At 43.4% G+C, this 8,099-nt stretch overlaps 1 pseudogene; it reads left to right on the plus strand.

The window, feature by feature from the left end:
- The window catches only part of LOC126490832 (eukaryotic translation initiation factor 4B-like), a 13,914-nt pseudogene extending 7,521 nt beyond the window's left edge, over positions 1-6,393 (plus strand).
- The last annotated feature ends 1,706 nt before the right edge of the window (positions 6,394-8,099 follow it).

The following is an 8,099-nucleotide window of genomic DNA, read 5'->3' on the forward strand; positions in this document are numbered from 1 at the left end:
AAAAAAAAAAAAAAAAAAAAGAATAAGTACATATTGATAGCAAATTCCAGGATTTCAACTAATTTCTCCTATGCTTTCTTGTCTCCACCTCTTCATCCTCATGGTACTTGTCATGTCTGTAAACAGCAAGATGCATGCTGAAAGTCAGATGTGGTGGTAGTGGTTAAGGCCTGTGATTACAGCACCAAGGAAGCTGAGGCAAAAGGATTGCCATAAGTTTAATGCCAATCTAGAATACATATGAGTTCCAGGCCTGCCTGTACTACACAGTGAGACGTTTCTCTTTTTTTCCCAAGGTTCAAGGTAAGAAAATCGACTAGATGCTGCTTTTCTAGATGGCTTGGTGGAGAATACACAAAGATAACAGAAAGTTCAACTTTATTCCAAAAGAAGAGGAAGAGCTCCAGAACTTCACAGAGGTAGTGATGAGATACCACAAAGGTATCAGGGAAAGATGGGCTGCCCATGAAAAAAGATGTCAGCTGCATGGCTCCACAATTGGGGTGATGACACAGAAGGATCCTCCTAAAGGTAAGTAGAGCATCCCCGGTGAAAACAAACTAGAAGACCTATCCCCAGAGCAAATGCACAGATTTTTACAAACCTCAAAAGCAGTTGCAAGATTTGGTGAGCCAGTGATTACGCATAGAACTCAGTGGGAAGGACTCTCACTCTGTCTTTGTAATACTGGGAATGCAGGGGTTGGGTACCATTTTGTGAAAACCTATTGTTTGATACTGTACTGCAGTGGAGCCTTGAGAACAAGTAACAGCTACAAGAAAAGGAGCCTGAATTTTTTTCTTTGTTTTGTTTTGTTTTCAAGACAGTTTTTCTCAGTGTAGCTATGGAGCCTGTCCTGAAACTAGCTCTGTAGACCAGGCTGGCCTCAATCTCACCTAAATCTGCCTGTCTCTGCCTCCCAAGTGCAAGGATTAAACGTGCATGCCACCACTGCCCAACAGGAACTTGAATTTAATGGTGCTAATTGTTATGATTTCAGACACAATAAGGATGCCACTTCCGGCTTATAGGGCCATGCATGTGTGGACAAGCCCTCAGGCAGATGTGCCTAATGGCCCCAGGGACCCGCGTGACCCATGTGCATGCGTGGTTACATCATCCACATATGACTCAGCTAAGTCTTTGCGCACATGCGTGAGCCCCATCATCTGCGTATGACTGTAGCCAAGTCAACCCCCTGTGCACATGCACTAGGCAGCTTTTGAACACACGATGCGCCCCCCCACCCCCGCCATACACTGACTTCCTTAGGCCTGTACATGCCCCCTCTAATATACTCCTAAGTGGGTTTGTTGCATGTTCCGTGTTTCCTTCTCACTTATGCCAGGTAATTTTATTAATTTCTACTAATTACAGTGACTTTCTGGGCACCCATCTTGTCTGCAACTTTAAATTTGCTCATGTTCTTTTCCTGGTCAAATTTCACATTTTTTCCCCATATCTTTTTGCTTTACTTGTTCTTTTTCACTATTGACCTGATTAGAATGATTGACACAGCTTGAATACTGTTATTTCTTTACATTTCCTCTGTTAACCAAATTAGTATACTACTGTTTAATTCATTCAATCTCAAATTCTTAGGACATGGCCAGGATAAAGCAAGGTTCCTTGCCAGAATGTCATCCAAATAGTCTCTAGTTAAGTTTTTGATAGAGAATTTAGTTCTCTCTGAAACCTTACAAAGGAGACCTATACCGTCTACATTATAATCAGTAGTTTAGTCTTCCGTACTCCCACCACAGTGGCCCATTAAGATATGTTTACAGCATTTTAGGTCTTTTCTAGTCCCGAGTTTTGACTCTTCCACATTCTCTTGTTGATGGGGGAGAGTCTTCTGTTTTGTGTTAATTTCATTGGTTAAATAAAGAGACTGCCTTGGCCCTTTAATAGGACATAAAATTAGGTAGGCGGAGTAAACAGAACAGAATGCTGGGAGAAAGAAGCTGAGTCAAGGAGTCGCCATGGTTCTCCCACTCCAGGCAGACACAGGTTAAGATCTTCCCTGGTAAGCTACCTTGTGGGCTACACAGATTATTAAAAATGGGTTAGATCAATATGTAAGAGCTAGCCAATAAGAGGCTGGAACTAATGGGCCAGGCAAAGAATACAGTTTCTGTGTAATTATTTCGGGGCATAAGCTAGAGCTAGCTGGCGGCCGGGAGCTGGGGCGGCAGGGAAGCGGCCCCGCAGTTCCCACTACACCTTGTAACCAATTCCCAAGCCTACATGCTTTGTATGTTTGTCATAGCAACAGCCCCGCTCCTCAGAACCAATTTTCTGTCTTATTTAACTTACATATTGTGACAAAATGCCTGACAAGAGCAACTTAATAAAGGTATTGAGTTGACTTGCAGCTTGAGGGTAGAGTCTTCGCTAGTGGGGAAGGCAGAAGCATAGCAGGAGACCGAGGAAGCGGGTTCTGCTGGGTCTCCAATCAAGCAAATGCAGGCAAATGCTGCCGCTCAACTTGTTCTCTCCTCTCTCTTCTTCCTTCTCTTTTCTTTTCCCTCTTCCCCTTGAGAGGGAGTCTCATGCAGGATAGGCTTCCTTTAAATTCAATATGTATTCAGGGATGACCCTGAACTCCTGATCCTCCAGCGTCTACCTCCTGAGTGCTGGGAGTACAGCACTGGGCAACCGTGCTTGGTTTTAGGTGACTGTGCACATGAGGCAAGTGCTCTAGCAATTGAGTTTCGTCTGTACCCCTAGTTTCTCATTTTTCATTCAGTTCAGGACCCCAGGTCATGGAGTTAGTGTCTTCCACATTCTGGGTAAGTCTTCCATGCTCAGGTAAACCTTTTCAGAGATACCCTCATAGATACTTTGACTTGTATTCTGCACTGATTCCAAATCCAGCATATTTGGCAATGAAGATTAACCATTGTAACCACTGTGGAAAATAGTATGGAAGCTGCTCACAACTAAAAGAAACTAGAACTACAATATGGTACAGCTATACCATATATACCCAAAGGACTCTAAGTTGATATACCATAGAGATACCTACACAGCCATGTTTATTGCTATACTATTTAAGATACCTAGGAAATAAAACTAGCCTAGATATTGATTGACAGTGCCGTGCCAGCACAGCTAAAGCCAAGTCCAAGCGAAGGACATCAGGATTAATGGAACATGCACTTTTGATGTTGCAGAATCAGAATCCTTTATTGTACATCACCAAGGGGGTTTTATACCTAACCCAGACAGGTGGCCCAACAGGATGGAGATCTCATCGCTGGATCCTCGGGTTAGGGCCAAGGCAATGTGTACTCAGGAAGCAGGGTTGTAAGTAAAAAAAAAAAAAAAAAAACTCTGAGAGCACGGAACTTGCAAGTTTCTCAGAAACCCAGGACAACAAGGACAAAGGTCACCAACAGGGGAGATGAGTAGGAAGGCCAGGACTCCATTAGGTCCCAACATGATAGATGGATAGATAAAGGACATGGATAAAGGACACACATGTACAACAAAATTTTATTCCACAGAAAAGAAAATGAAACTGTGACATTTGCAGAAAATGGGCAGAACTGGACATCATTACATGAAATGAAGTGAGCTAGACTCAGTCAAATACCAAGTGTTTTCTCTCACAGAATCTTGGTGTGTGTGTGATGAAACTAGAAAAAAGGATCGTGAGAAAAGGTCTTAAGGGAAGCTGAAGAGAAGAAAAGTTATAGTGATGGAATACATGTTGGGGGACTACAAAGAGGGATGAATGTACCAAGAAGAAGTAGGCGGGAAGGATGACAGTAGGAGAGGGCAACATATAGGAAAACATGTATGGAAAGTAAATTAATACATATGTATTGAAATGCCATAAGAAAATCCTAACTTTAAAAACCAATTTTTACCTTGTGTTCTTTCTCCCTCTCCCAACATGTTTGCCTCAGCAGAAAAAAAAAAAAAAGAAGAAGAAGAAGAAGAAAAAGGGGAAGACCATTTCCCTAACAGACTCTTTGGCTCGGAATGTGGGCACTGGTGGAGGAAACACCCATGTCTCCCAACCAGACATCTGTGCTGACAAAACAGACAATCTGGAAAGAAATGTGTCAATAACTTGGCATAGTAATGATGGCAATGTGTATAGGGGCACCTCCAACCCACCATCCTATCCTTCCCACTGCTCCACAGGCTGCTAGAGAACCCAATATCGACCAGATCATCTTCCAAAATCTCCACCCTACTTTTCTAAGGAACCCGCCCTATGATATGACAGATGACCCCATTAAGAAATTCTTGAGAAGATGAAATATCAGTGTTGTATGCATACGTCGTGAACCCAGTAATCCAGACAGGTTGAAAGTTGGCTACGCAGAATTTGAGAGCTTGGATTCTCTACTCAGTACTCTGAGACACAATGACGGGTCTCTAGGTAACAGGATAATTTCAGTGGACATCGTTAGCCAAACACAGAATAAAGACAGGGATGATGGTGTTTTTGGTGGGGATAGAATTTGGGATTCTGACGAAACAGACAGACTGTATGGCCCGTCTTGCCACAGACAAAGTTGATGGCTACCTACCTAAAAAAGGTGATGATCGCTTTGGAGACAAGTATCAAGATCTTCAGATCAGTATTGTGACAGGTATCAGGACACATAATGGACTGCACAAACCAAGATGTTGATTGCTGTGGGCGTCGGCTAGGTATGATGAGGAAGGCAGCAGAGACTATAACCAAGGCTATGACTCCAGGATAGGTTAGTGGCAGAAGAGCATTTGCTAGTGTGTACCATGGGGATGATGACTACTGAGGAGGTGGTGGCAGCTATGAAGACCAGTATGACACATGGGATTGTTGGTCATGGAGCTCCAGAGATGATTACTCTTGGGGCAATTATAGGTATGATGATAGACCCTAACCCCTCCCCACAAAAAAAAAAAAAAAAAAAAAAAAAAAAAAAAAAAAAAAAAAAAAAAAAAAACCAAAACAAAAAAAACAGACCCAACTGAATCTAAAACCTTGGAGTATACCTAAGGAAGATGATTCCTTTGCTAGCACCTCTTGTTTTGATGGAAGCCTCACCCCAGCCCCTGGCATCCATATATCCAAAGAGTCTGGAATGTTTGTATGGAAGTCTCACTCCTACCCCTGGCATTCATATATCCAAAGAGTCTGGAATGTTCTGGTGAAAAATCCATCCCAAGGCTCCCTCTCTTGGAGTTGTCTCAGTCCATACTCTGGCACTGAGAAAGCCTGCCAAACAATGACCTCTCCCGAGAAATGCCCCATACCACTCCCACAGGGTATTTAAACTGCCTCCCGGGGGAGAACAACCACTTTTTTCCAGTCTTCCTTTCCCATTTCCCCTCTGGGTGGCTGGAAAGCCACCCAGGAGCATGGTGTCTATTAAACAGGCTTTTTCTAATTCGGTTTGATTTGGTCTGATTTGGAGAGGCTTACTGGGCTGCAGAAACTTTTCACCTCCTAGTCCAGTTGAGTGGCTTCTGTCTTCAGAGGGGCAAAGCCTGTTTGGTGACACAGCTGCTAGAGATATAGAAGTAGAACAAACTACAGAAGGACCAGGAGTTGTAGTATCAGCTGGATGTGAGCCAAAATTAGACTGCCAGTCCCGGGAGAGAAGCCCGAGTTGGTGAAGTGAAGAAATTTCGGAAAGAGAATGGTGGAGGACAGGAAGTGAGTCATTGCAGACTGGGCCTGCAACCACATCTGGAGGAAATACGTGAAGGAGAGAGCGAACAGTCTTTAGAAAATGAAACACTCAATAAAGAAGACTGTTACTCTCCAATCTCTGAAGCTGAACGTCCTCTAAAGGTTTTGCCAGCCCCTCCACCAAATGATAATGCGTGGTTCGTGAAGCAAAGCTCGAACCCTCCTCCTTGATCTCAAAGCTCAGGCACAGAGGAGCAGTTTCCTACAAGACATGGAGAGAAAGTAGCCCCAGCTCAGCCCTCTGAGGAACGACCATCAAGGAAAAAGGGAAATAAAATGGATGGGGTGAATGTCCCTAGAGGCCAAAGAGGGAACTCCCGCTGTGGTCCTGGAAATGGAGGGAACCAAGACCACTGAGGGAGCTGGCAGGGAAAGATGGCACAAAAACCACCCAGACTCCACGTCTGCACCTGAGCTAAAGAAATCTGACAGGAATCCATCCTCCAGGGTCAGCTCTGCAAGCAAGAATGCTGCTCTTGGTAGACGGTGAAGGTGAGAACGAGGGGGTGGCTGCTCTGAGGAGACCTCTACATCCTGTGCTTTCTCTTAGCTTCTCCACCCCGGAACATTCAAGAACAGACCAAACCTCTACCCAGAGAAGACAAAATGGAACTCGCTGTCGCCTGAAGATCATTCTTAACTTTCAAATACTTAAACAAAATGAAATTCTTTTGGATGCTGCTGCAGTCTTTTAAATATTGAAGTAACAGGAGAATCGCCACTGTAGCCAGAGACGCACCCATGGCTGCTGCCTGTGAAGGGGGAAGTTGTAATGCCTTCTGGTGGTGGCAAGCAGTGACCTGTGTGACTAGTGCTTGGGGCTCCATTCAGCAGAAAGGTAGTGACAGTGAGACTCACTCAGTCAAATCAGTTAGGCAGTAGAGAAAGGTACAAGGAAGAGAGAGATCTCTACCTTATAATGTTTTTAATTTTTCTGTATTTTTTATTTTATTTTTTATTTTTTTAAAAAAGAAAACAAACTATCTTTTTTTCATTATACATACCAATCCAAGTTCCCACTCTCTCCCCTCCTCCATCCAGTCCTCAGAGAGGGTAAGGCACATTGCTTTGGGGTAGGTCCAAGGCCCTCCCTCCTATATCTAGGCTGAGCATACCTTTTAATTCTTGTCCTATCATGGCAACCAGGAATTCCCAAACATTAATTGAATAAACTGCCCATCCTTAGAAAGGTAGATCTAGTCTCTCAACTTGTTTCAGTCTCCAGGATGCTGACAGACCTTCTACTTTAATTCTGACTTAACTGGGGCCATCCTAGAGGGAATTGTTTTCTTTTTAACCCCCAGGGGGTAGTTGGGAGCGAATCTACAGGCCACTAACAAATAGGTGTGCTTGGAGACTAAATGAATGGGAGACTCAGTCTCAACGGTGGTTTGAAATGCTTTAGGTATCTCAAAGTTCTGACGATGAGGGCTGCTGAGAAGCCAAGGACAATGGCACGGGGTTTTGATCACATGCTCCATCAATCCCAGTTCAGCTGTCCTTGGTGAGCTCCCATTAGATCATCCCTGCCATCTCAGTGGGTGGAAGTACCCCTCCCGGTCCTGACTTCCTTACTCATGTTCTCCCTCCTTCTGCTCCTCATTGGGACATTGGGAGCTCAGTCCAGCGCTCCAATGTGGGTCTCTGTCTCTATCTCCATCCATCACCAGATGAAGCTCTATGGTGATATGCAAGATATTCATCAGTGTGGCTATAGGATAGGGCCAGTTCAGGCGCTCTCTCCTCAGCTGCTCAAGGAACTAACTCCACACGGACTTCCATTGTTGGATATTCTAGCACAAGCAATGACTAGGGATTACTTTCCCTCTCACATTCTTGCCAGCATTTGTTGTCAGTGTTCTTGGTAATAGCTGAATGGAGTGAAATGGTTTTCTGCTATGTTCTCATCAACAGAACACAAGCAAGAGTTATCTGGAGAGAGGAACCTCAATTAAGAAAATACCTCCATCAGATTTCCTATACTTATCCAAGTTGAGAAAGATTTTGAATTTTTTCAACTTTGGTTATAATATGACTATTAATATTTGTGTATAAGTTTTTGTGGTTCTGGAAATTGAACTCAGATCTTTGTACATGATAGACAAACCTTGCATGTAAGTTTTATTAATTTTTATTATTTTATATATTTACTTCTCTTGAGGATAGAGCTAAGGACATATGGTAACTATAATTTTTGAGGTTTTAGGGATAAAATCAAGGGTCTCATGCATGCTAGTGAAGTTTTTTTTTTACCACTATGATACATTTTTATCCTCTATATTGTTTTAAAGGAACAGTAAATCTGTTTTCTAAAGTGGTGACACCATTTTACATTACCAAAAACAGTATGTGATTCTTTGAACTGGAGAGGGAGGGGAGGGGAGGGAGGAGAGGGGGAGGG

Source organism: Alexandromys fortis, unplaced genomic scaffold (genome assembly GCF_014885135.2).
Source record: "Alexandromys fortis isolate MF-2015 unplaced genomic scaffold, M_Fortis_MF-2015_v1.1 scaffold_246, whole genome shotgun sequence".
Classification (NCBI taxonomy): Eukaryota; Metazoa; Chordata; class Mammalia; order Rodentia; family Cricetidae; genus Alexandromys; species Alexandromys fortis.